The sequence below is a fragment of the Cavia porcellus genome, unplaced genomic scaffold (genome assembly GCF_034190915.1).
Source record: "Cavia porcellus strain 051 isolate PalLab524CR breed Dunkin Hartley unplaced genomic scaffold, mCavPor4.1 scaffold_3, whole genome shotgun sequence".
NCBI classification, from domain to species: domain Eukaryota; kingdom Metazoa; phylum Chordata; class Mammalia; order Rodentia; family Caviidae; genus Cavia; species Cavia porcellus.
The window spans coordinates 94,942,326-94,950,609 of NW_026947486.1; the positions used below are offsets into that span (position 1 = coordinate 94,942,326).

Consider the following 8,284-nt stretch of genomic DNA (forward strand, 5'->3'; position numbering starts at 1 on the left):
AAAAAGAACTGCCTATATCATCAGTTATAATAAAATTGAACAAAAGGGTAAAGAACAAGACCAATAAAACCAAAACATTGGAGACATTACAGGACTTCAAAAGAAGATAATAGTCGATCAGAATGGGTGTCATAATGAATTTGACTGTCTTCACAGTTTTGCCTATACTTTCGAACTTGGTACTATCAAACATAGAGGAAAATCAGTCAAAACAAGATGGTGAGAGCAATAGAGGGTTTCAAATCAAGTTAAGAGGAAATCAGTGTGGTTTACTATAATATATCCTGCTATTTTTAATTTATTTTTCCCTTACTTAAAAGGATAAAAGTGAAAAAGTAGATAATAAAGAGGAGATTGAGATAAAAAAAAAAGAGGGCATAACAACAAAACAGCGCAGGTCAAAACATAGCCATTTAAGCAAAATAGTGTTTCACACAAGATAATCTCGACATAAAAGTAGTTACCATAGTTAGACCTTCATTCTTAACTGTCATAGTTTTCATTGCCACTCCTTTCTCTAAACTCTTCAATTAACACTTTGAATTAATGAAAACTTTGTGAAGCCTAGCCTGCAAGAAATCGTGACTTTGGTGAAAAATTCATAGGATAAAATCGAAGACAGCTATGTTGTTACATGGACAAAAAGTGCTCATTTGAGGAGAACTCTATTGTTGGACATGAGAGATTGGGACCCATGGTTCTACAGCACATGGTGTTGCCAGAAATTCGGTCTGGAATTCGAAGCTTAGAGAGTTATGATGATGTCACAGAAGATGATGACATGACTGTATTTGATTAAGTGTAGATTTCTGTACATGAGTAATGTAAATATTTTTATACATAAGTAAATGTGTATTGCTGTACATGGAAAAAAAAGACTTCCCCTGAAAAAAGCCCTACTGCATATTTGAAGCAAAAAATGAATATAAGATCTGGTCATATTTTCAGGGAAACACAGTCATGAGAGGACCAGGTTCCCTATTCCACTAGCTCTTTCAAAAAATGTATCCTTCAGTCTGTGCTAGTGTATTGCCATTGTGTTTTTCTAATACTTTCAAATATCCACTGGCAAAGATTTGAGTTTTTTATAGCGTTGCAGAATCCAAGAGATCATAGAGACCAATGGGGGGAAAGGAGGATTTATAGGGCTTTAGCTGTACATCAGCTCAGCTTGTCCTTATGATGTCCAAAATGACTGAACACCAGATCGAAGGAAAAGCTCTAGATTTAAACATTCTGCTGAGGCGGCTGGTTTTTAGAAACTAGGGCAGGGGAGGAGGACAGAGAAGCAAAGATACAGAAGCAAGAACAAGAAATTCTTAACAGCTTCGAAAGAAGACAGAGCCTCATGAACCCTGCAAGAACAAGACAATGTTAATTCTGTTTACAGGACATAGTCACCTATCTTACCTACACCAGAATAAGAAGTTGTAGCTGCAGGGAAAGAGGAAGGAGGTCAAGAGGCATTGCTCTTTAACTCCTGCTTAAATACAGTTCTGCATGTAGGGTTCAGATGACACTGCAAATATTGTAGCTGCAAAGCACTGTGACTTTCCTGTTGTTTACTTCAGACCTCATGTTTGTTATATGGTGCCAGTCACTACAAAGGTCTCAAAAGTAAGGGCCAGATCCTAGGTTCTAACTGCTCTGATAAAAGTGTTAATGACCCAGTGGCCATATACGAACATAGATATCTTTTTTTCATTCATTTTCTTTACCATTATTATAATTAAAAATAGGATCATCACCTGGTGCTGTACTGAGCAGCGGTGCTTTCCTGGCTCTTACTGTCCCATACAAAGAATTGCTAAGAACAATTGGTGAATGTGAAAGTTTAGGGCAAAAAAGAAGAGGAAAATGATGCACAACAGAAGTTCTCAAGGAGAAAAGGTGCTCTGCAGGAACAAGAGAAGATAGGTCCTGCACGCAGACATGGTGGGCTGCCTCAAGAATAAGAGGGCAGTGATGGTGGCCTCAATGGCTGACATCCTTTCTGTCTTCTTTCTGACAGTAATCCAGGCTGACTCATCAAAAAGCCACCTGATCATGGGCTAAAAGATTGGTATCAGGTTCTGAGCTTGGCTTGATCTTGTGTAAAAGTTGGTGTCAGGTACAGAGCTTGGCTTAATATCATGTCAGAAGATGGGTATAGGATGCCCTACAGAGAATTTGCTTCTCCGCATCCATGGTTAACAAGGCTATGCAACTGGCAGGTCAAGCATGCCCTGTGGCTCCAGACACTTTGCCTAGTCTCTTGCTTCAGGAGGACATTGGACTTTTTTAAATTGCCAAAACAGAGAGAAGCGTATAATGCTCTTAAATTCCAACTGTTGTACTTGGGTGAAGACTTCAGGACAAATACAAGTTAATATTAAAGAAAGTGAGTCGCAGCGAGAAATTCCACAAGTCATCAAGCTCAGAGCTGCTGGTGTGGACCTCGCTGGGACAGCTCCTCCCACTACACAGTGGAGGCACCTGCCCAGCTGCCTCCCCGCTCTCCTCCTGCCCCACCTCTAGACCCGGATTCCAGCACCTCTTCCTCCCAGTTTAGAGTGAGCTGTGTTGGGTTTATGTCTTTATTTGATGAAAACGAACTATTACACAGCCACTGATGCCTGTATTGGGGAAACATGGTATACAAGCAAGAAGCTTACAGCCTCAGTGGCGAACATATTTTCATGGCAGAGACCAGGAACTCTTGCAGTCATTTATGTCATCCCTTCTTCTCCAGACAGAAGATACCAAAAAGTTACAATCCAAGATCTCTTTATCTTATTAATAAAGTCACTAATAAGCCAAAATATCTGTCAACATCAACCACAGCGTTTCAGACCAGCTCTATTGCTACAAGATGACCCATCTGATTGCCACAGTTGAGGGCAAAAGAAATGGAATCAAGACAGTTACAGTCAACATGATTGACATTGCAAAGGCATTTAATCGGCCTCCAACGTATCCCACCAAATACTTTGGTTGTGAGTTGGGAGCACAGACGCAGTTTGATGTAAAGAATGACCGTTACATTGTCAGTGAATCTCACGAGGCGAAGAAGCTGCAAGACATATTGGATGGATGATTAAAAAATTTGTTCTCTCTCCTGAGTGTGAGAATCCTGAAACAGATTTGCATGTGAATCCGAAGATGCAAACAAAAGGTAATTCTTGTAAAGCCTGTGGCTATCGGGGCATGCTTGATACACGTCATAAACTATACATCCATTCTTTAAAACCCACTTGAGTATAGTGACAGTGGTACAGGAAAGAAAGAGAAAGAAAAGAAAAACAGAAAGGGCAAAGACCAGGAGAACAGCTCAGTATTCAGCAGTGGGACAGCACCCCCACCACCCCTGAGTGAGATGAGCCCTCCCCCACGGGCTGTGGAAGAGGAGGATGACCACTGGGGGTGGGGGACATAACTGAGGAGGCTCAGAGGCGCAGGATGGGTGATATCAGCGACCATGCCCAAGTCCTGATGCTCAGTGATGACTTGGAGAGAACCATAGAGGAGCATGTGACTATCCTGTTTGATTTTGTTAAGAAAAGGAAGAGGGCATTAATATCTCATCTAAGAAATTGTTGCTGAAGCAAAACGACTAGATGTAAAAGCCATGGGCCCTCTTTTCACACTGAAGGGGTTTTTTTTTTTTTTTTGGTCTTTTTTGTTTTTACCGGTAACAGGGATCGAACTCATGACTGCCTGCTTTCAAGGCAGTCGCTTATGCCGCTGAGCTAAATCCCCAGCCCCTTGAAGTTCTTTTTTTAACGAGAAGATTAGAGAACAAATTAATACAGGCACCATTTCCTCAGATTCTGTCACAACAATAAAAAAGCTCAGCAGGGCTTTTCCATGGGTTGGAGCATGTGGTGTCAATGCATCCATCCAGCTCAGCTCCTCACCGAAATCCCCCATATCCTGAAGGAGGTCTGCGACACAAACCTTTCAGAAGAGGAGATCATCATCAGCTGGGCAGAAAAGGCCTCTAAGAAGGAACTTGCCAAAGAGATTCGTGTCAAAGCAGAACCTATAAAACGGTCGAAGGAGGCAGAGGAAGAAGCCTCTGGGGGTGAAGATGAAGAAGACGAAAACACTGAGGTGGTTTATTCGAAGACTGCCAGTGTGCTGTAAGTGGAGACTGTGAAGTCTGACGACAGGGAGGATGACATGGATATTGATGCCATTTGAAAAGTTGGGTACCACCTAGCTAACAGTGTAATGCTACAAATTATTCGCCATTGTCAGCCCCGAAGTGCAACATGTATGTGCAGAAGCTCAAATGGCTTAACATCGTGCTACACTGTATACTAAAATCTATTACTGTGAGTGGTCCGTAATCATGCCCAGTGAGACATCTAGGGAGTCCATACACATCAGTGAGCAGATGTAGCTTATTTATAGCATGTTTCTTTTGGAAAAACTAGTGGTGGACAGATTTGCATCACATTTATACAGTTACATAAACAAAGATTTGATTTCAGTCACTCTTGAAAAAAATATTAAGGCTAGCTGGGCATGATGGCACATGCCTGTAACCCCAGTAACTCAAGACTGAGTAGGACAATCACAAGTTCAAAGCTAGCCAGGGCAACTTAGCAAGACCTTGTCTCAAAATAAAAAATAAAAATAAAAAAGACTTGGAAATGTAGCACAGTGTGAAGGACTAGGGAATAACATAATCAATCTTGATCTTTTGAAAAGGAGGGTACTAAAGAGTCAAAGAAAGCCTCAACTACAACTTTAGCCCTTTTCCAGCCTTTGTGTTTGTTTGTTTGTTTGTTTGTTTGTTTGTTTAGACAGGGCCTTACTAAGTCACTAAATTGCCCTGGCTGGGCTCAAACTTGGATTTTGCTGGCTCAGCCTGCAGAGTACCACCACGCCCAACATAAAACCTATGCAATGCTTTCTATATATTGTCTTAACTACAGTCCATCAATTTTGTTTTAATTTTATACTTTTTTGAATTTTGACATAGTCTGCCTACACAGTTCAGGTTGGTCTTGAGCTCACTTTGTAGCCCGGGCTGGTCTTGAACTTGCAAGGATCCTCCTGCCTCAGCCTCATGAGTGCTGGGATTACAGGCATGCACCTCCTCACCTGGCTTAATTTTGTACTTGGATTGTTACCTGCTTGTAATATGTTATGATTAGGGTCTTCATGGGGAGTTGGTACATGTAGAAGACATTTCTCAATTTTTTAAAAATTCCCTTCCCCTCTCCCTCTTCGTACTACATGAATGCCTTCTTATATAAGGACTTGGTACACGTATGTAGCACTTCACAGTCCTCCCTTCTTTATTAATCTCTTTTTCATCCTCTCCGTCAGTTCCCTTCTCCTATGCCAAAGAGTCACCTCACTATTTCCTACCATGTATTCTTCATTTTGTACTTTATACAGTATATTGAAGTTCTTATATAAGAGACCATGTGATACTTAAGATTATTTGATTTACTTCACTTCATGTTAAGTTCTCAGGATGCATCCATCTACTTACTAATGACTCAAGTTACTCTTTAGAGCAGAGTAGTACTTCACCGTGTACAAATACCACAATTTCTCTACCCATGCATCTGTCGATGGATATTTAGTCTGTTTCTAAGATATAACTAATATGAATTGTCAAGCTATATACATGTACATGCATGTATCACTATAATATAATGCCTTTAATTGTTCAGGGAAGACACCTAAAAAGGGAATAGGTCGGTCAAATAGAATTTCTACTTTTAATTTTTTTGAGAGATCTCTATACTGATTTCCACAGTGATTGTACTAGTTTACATTCCCACCAACAGTGTGGGACTCTTTTTTAGCCTACAACCTCAGAAAATTTGTTTTCCTGATCATAGCTATTCTTTCTAGAGGGAGAAGGAATCTCAGTATTGTTTTAGTTTGCATTTCTTAAATACCAGCAATGTTGAATATTTTTTCATATATTTATTGGCCACTTGTATTTCTTCATATGAGAAGTGTCTACTCATCTCAGATGCCCATATTTTGATTGGGTCAAATTTTTTGTGTTCTTTACCTAGTCTAGATGTCCTTTGTCTGATGAGTAACTGGAAAAAATACAAATTTTTATATGGTGTTTAAATTTCCATCTTATTCAAGATATTTTCTAATTTCCTTTATGAGGTAATGCTTGATTCATCAAACTTATGGAAATATAATATATAATTCCCAAAAAGCTGTGGATATTTGAGATTTGTTTCTTCTGTTAATGCTTGTTTCCATTCATACATTGCATAATTTCAAACTTTAGATTAACTGAGGGTTGATTTGTGTTCTATTATAGAGAAACTATGTGCTTAGAAAGAATGTGTATCCCACAAGCTTTATGTGGAGTCCTTTATCTGTCAGGTTAAATTCACAGTCCTTCTTTTGGTGCTCTATATCCATATTGTCACTGCACTAAGCTCACAAAATTCTTTTGTGGTGACTATTTTACTAAATAGTTGTATGAACCTTTTAAATCTCTTTGAATTTTAAATTAAATTTTTGAGCTATTTTCTCAGTGATTGTTCTAAATGGCATAGTATGTATTTTAATTTATCAAAATATATAATTTTTTGTTACTAATTTACTTAAACTAAAATGTAGAAATGATGCTCTTATATAGTCCCACATCCTGTCTAATGTTATGCTGTTAGCATCATACAAATTATATCTTAATGCTACAAAGCCAACAATACAGTGCTGATCCTAAGATTATTATCACAAGTAATAATTATTGCTTCATATAATGTTTTCTAAACACTAAGAAAAATGAGGAAAGGACACACTTTCTCTGTTAACCCAGCTATTTACCATTTCTTCTGCTCTTCATTTCTCCTTGTAGATTGAAGTGACCATCTAGAGGCATTTCTGATTAGCCTGAGAGACTTCCTGTCCTTAGTGCTGGTACTACAAGTCAGCTGGCAAGGAATCCTCAGTCTTTATTTAGGAAAATCTTCCTTTCACGTTTTCAGAACCTCTTTATACATACAGCTGGGAAGGAGGCAGATGGGATCAGCCACAGGCCTGAGCAACAGATTTCCACTGTTTTACACAAAAAGTTTAAAAAGTCCCTATGTTTTCAGCTAACTCACAGAGACAGAGTTTGTCTTAGCCAAGTTTGTAGTTGTTCTTTGACTTCCATTATTCTCACTTAGTCATAGGTGCAACATGCCTTTTTCATTTACCCTCTAACATTTTATGAAATCAAACCTTTAGGGGCTGGGGATTTAGCTTGGGGTTGGGGATTTAGCTCAGCGGCATAAGCGCCTGCCTTGCAAGTGTGTGGTCGTGAGTTTGATCCCTGGTACTGATAAAAAAAACAAAAAACTTTTAAAAATATTTTATGAATACCAATCATTATATTCCTTATTCAGGCTTAAAGTTGGTTTGTTTAATCCTTTCAGGCTAATATAACAAAATAGTTTTCAGTGAATTATTTATTTATTTATTTGTTTTATATATATATATCTTTGAGACAAGGTGCCAATAGATAGTTCAGGCTGCCCTTGAACTCCCTATGCAGTCCAGGCTGGCCTCAAATTCATGGAGATCCTCCTGCCTCAGCCTACTGAGTGCTGGAATTATTGGCATGACGCACCAAGTCCAGCTCCATGCGGAGTAATTTAGAAACAACAAATATTTATGAAGTGGGTTCATGAACAACAATATAGGCATCCAAGCAGCCAAATTGATAAATTTGGAATTTAATTAGCTGAGCTCAGGACCACTTGTATACAGACCCCCATTTCAGAGTCCAAACAAGTGGCCCTGTACTGGAAAGTTACAGAGTTTTTAAAAGAGAGAATCATAAAAGATATCCTTTTGGAAACAATTTAGTTAGAATCTTACACTAATTTTTGGTTGACATCTGTATCCTGCTTCTTTTGTTGAGGAGGTTAATTTTTTTCCTGTGGGTACAGCTCAGTCTGCTTTTCTCATGGGGCTTATACTCAGTAATTTTCCATTTTCCTGAATTAAATACAGGGTAGTAGTTAAATGCAGGGCTCAAGATTGCATCATTGCCAAGCTACAACAATTTATAGCTCACAGTACAATCCTATATTACGAAATATTTTTGTTCCCCCTAAAACTTCCTGTTGAAACATAACTCTGAAGATGATGGTATTAAGAGGTAAAGCCATTGGGGTTTATTGAGAGCTATAGCCCTATAAATGGGACAGCGCCCTTCTCAGAGACTGGAAGGAGTTTGTCTTCCCCTTCCGGCATGTGAAAAAACACCTAGAAGGCAACATCTTTGAAGGAAAGCATAAACATTCAGCATGTACTGAATCTC

General features: G+C 38.9%; 1 pseudogene; it reads left to right on the plus strand.

Annotated features, from left to right (window-relative positions):
• The first annotated feature begins 694 nt into the window (after positions 1–694).
• LOC100723227 (eukaryotic translation initiation factor 5-like) lies at positions 695–7,629 on the plus strand (annotated as a pseudogene).
• Positions 7,630–8,284: the final 655 nt, after the last annotated feature.